Consider the following 3,353-nt stretch of genomic DNA (forward strand, 5'->3'; position numbering starts at 1 on the left):
ATGGGGCTGAGCCAGGTGTGAGCTGTCTTCTTCGACCTGGACGGCATACTCTTCAACGTGCCCAGGTTGAGTCGGAAGGGCATGTTGGAGGTGATAAAGCTCTTACAATCAAAATACCATTTCAAAGAAGAGGCCGAAGTCATCTGTGACAAAGTTCAAATTAAACTCAGCAAGGAATGTTTTCATCCTTCTAATACATGCATTACTGACCTCAGGACTTTACACTGGGAAGAAGCAATCCAGGAAACCAAAGGTGGTGCAGCCAATAGGAAACTGACTGAAGGATGTTATTTTCTGTGGAAATCTACATATTTACAGCATTTGACACTGGCAGATGTCAAAGCCATGTTTACTGAACTTCAAAAGGATGTCTGCCTACTTTTATTAACAAATGGAGAAAGACAGACCCGGAGGCAGATCAAGGCTTGTGCCTGTCTGGCTTATTTTGATGCTGTTGTAGATGGAGAGCAGAAAGTGGAGAAACCAGCACCTTCAAAATTTTATTACTCCTGTGATCTCCTCGGAGTACAGCCTGGGGACTGTGTGATGTTTGGTGACACACTAGAAACCGATATTCAAAAGGCCTCAATGCAGGGCTGAAGGCAACAGTCTGGAAAGATAAAAATGGAATGGAGCCATTGAAGTCATCCCCCATGCCACATTATATAGTTTCTTCTGTGCTAGAGTTACCTGCTGTCTTACAAAGTGTAGACTACAAAGTCAGTGTGTCAGCTGAAAGCACAGAAAGGGTTATTTTTATGAATTTTAGGGTCAAATTACAGGGTTTGAACTAAGAAAAGTTAAGGCATTCTGTATATTATGACCCAGTTCTAAGAATAATTATACTTGTCGTGTAATGACCAACCAACCATTGACTGGTATTTATATCTGAAAATCCAGTGTACATTAATACAAGTTGCTTTTAGTAGTGTAATCCAGAAAACTTGAAGTATATTTGTTAATCTGTGGCTTGAAATTAAAAAAAAATGTTATTAATCTTTTAGCATCTTGGATCTATGAAGATACTAAGGAGGATAACATGGATGCACAAATGTAGATTTTATGTTTTGGCTTAAAAAGATATTTTTCAAAAATAAGTATTCTAAAATATGTATAATAGAGATTTATTAGAGCAGTTGGACCTGGTAAATATGACATAAGTACCAAGTCACATGCAAATCAAAGCATATTTCATAGTGAAATTATTTTTGTATTTTCTGTTTTTAAAACGTGCCATATTTTTGCCTACTTCGAATGTATACTTATGAATTTAATTTTCTGCATTACCTTTGGGATAGTGTAATTTTCCTATGGTGTGTACATGACCAATAAATTCCTCTAGTAAAAATCAGCATATGGTGTTCCTTTTCCATTACATTTTCCCATCTTTCCAGAGTGAGCTTATAGATTCCTGTTAGTCTTTACCTTCTATGGAAATACTATTACTATCTTTTCCCAGGTACACAAGTGGTTTGAGGGACTAGTCTGTCTTGCTGTGGATGAGTACAAGCCACGTGGCACCAGAAGTCATTTTCCTTCTGTGGCCACATCACAGAGGAATTGCCTTGGTGAGGCCTAATCATGCTGCACCCCATCTGTTGCCTACTGACTGAATAGTTTCACCCATATGATGAAAACCAATAGAAAATTAGGTTTTGCTATGAACCATTTCCAGAATGCCTTTTAATACTTGACTGGCTCTTTTTGGTGTTACCATCTGCCTTAAATCTCCTGTTTTTCAAATTTTGGGAACTATGTGATTGTTTCACAAATTTTGATATCCATTTCAGGGTTTGCTTTGAGCTTACTAATTAATGACTCCATAGTGAGGCATCTTGCAACTAGAAAAATTTCTCAAGAACATAAGCTACAAAGTCTCATAATATCACCAACCAAACTTAGAGTACTATGGTTAATTAAAGAAAAAAGAAATAATGTTTGGATTGTTTTTTGGTAGGGTTGGTTTTTTTTTTAACTGTTGTATGGGAAACTACTAATGTAAAATGTTAGATTGTTGGGATAGCTATGGTTCCTTCAAATATCCTACCAAGAACAGGATTCTCTGCCATTGTGCATATGCCTGTTGTGCTTACTTCTCATTCTTAATTTTTAGAAATGTGATTGTGCCTTTGACTGTCCAGGGTGTTGTTGCTCTGAAGCTGAATGTGTGTGAACAGGGAATGTTTGTGTATAGCTCTACTAGGTGTGGTGCCCATGTGATCTCAATTATATTGTAGCTGTTTTTAAAATTGTTAAGTTGGAGAATCTTGCAGAAAAATAGTTTTGTGCATGATTTCTCTAGTGGACTGATGTGTGATGCTGAGGGCTTGTCCTTTCAGCTCTCCCACAGGACAGGTCTAGGCATGGCACGTTCATTATGCTCCCTGAGAAGGTTCATTGCTCCAAGATAATAGGAGCAGATCTCAACAAAAGAACACCTAGGATGTTAAGTGAGCAGTTCTTCAGCAAAAGTGATCTGGGAAGGAATGAAAGAATTGAGTTTCCTTGTCTTCAGTTTGTATTCTAGACAGTGCAGTAATACAATATTACACTCCATTTGCACCGTTTCTTAGTGAAGAACTTTGTGGTTTTCTGCCTTCTGAGTGGGATGTCACAGAAGATATTAAGAAACCTTGGAATAAACCTATTATTAATGTTTTTATAATAATATTTCTTAAAATTAAAAAATGATGTAACAGGAAAAAAAAAGATACAAATTCAGAATACTTAAAATGGTACACTAAAAAGATTGTCTAACCCAAAATACGACAGGGAAGAATAAAGGAATAACAACAAAACCCCATGAGACATATAGAAAAGAAAAAGGAAAATGGGAGATAGGAATCCAATCTTACCAATATTTACATTAAATATGAATGGATTAAACAATCAAAAGGCAATGATTGTTAGACTGGATTTTTAAAATTCAAGATCCAAGTTCATATAAGAGCCATTTTTAATTCAAAGACACAGTAGGTTGGATGTAACATGACAGGAAAAGATCTGGTGTACCACGTTTCATTGCACTTCACTTTACTGTGCTTTGCATGTTACATTTTTTTACAAATTGAAGGTTCATGACAACCTTTTGTTGGGTAAGTCTATCAGCATTATTTTCCCAACAGGGTTGTTTTTAAACTAAGGTATGTACATTTTTAAAAAACATAATGCTATTACACACTTAATATACTATAGTATTGTGAAAACATGACTTTTATATGCACTGGGAAACCAAAAATTTCATGTGACTTACATTTTTGCTTTATTGTAAATTTGCTTCATTGTGGTGGTCTGGAACTGAACTTACCATATCTCTGAGGTATGCCTGTACCAGACAAACAGTAAATAAAAGA

General features: G+C 36.0%; 1 pseudogene across 1 annotated transcript; it reads left to right on the forward strand.

The window, feature by feature from the left end:
- Positions 1–794, forward strand: LOC308627667 (N-acylneuraminate-9-phosphatase-like; annotated as a pseudogene). The gene has a single exon. The product of its transcript is annotated as an N-acylneuraminate-9-phosphatase-like (transcript).
- Positions 795–3,353: the final 2,559 nt, after the last annotated feature.

This window comes from Mesoplodon bidens (genome assembly GCF_964165515.1).
Source record: "Mesoplodon bidens genome assembly, chromosome: 1".
Lineage (NCBI taxonomy): Eukaryota > Metazoa > Chordata > Mammalia > Artiodactyla > Ziphiidae > Mesoplodon > Mesoplodon bidens.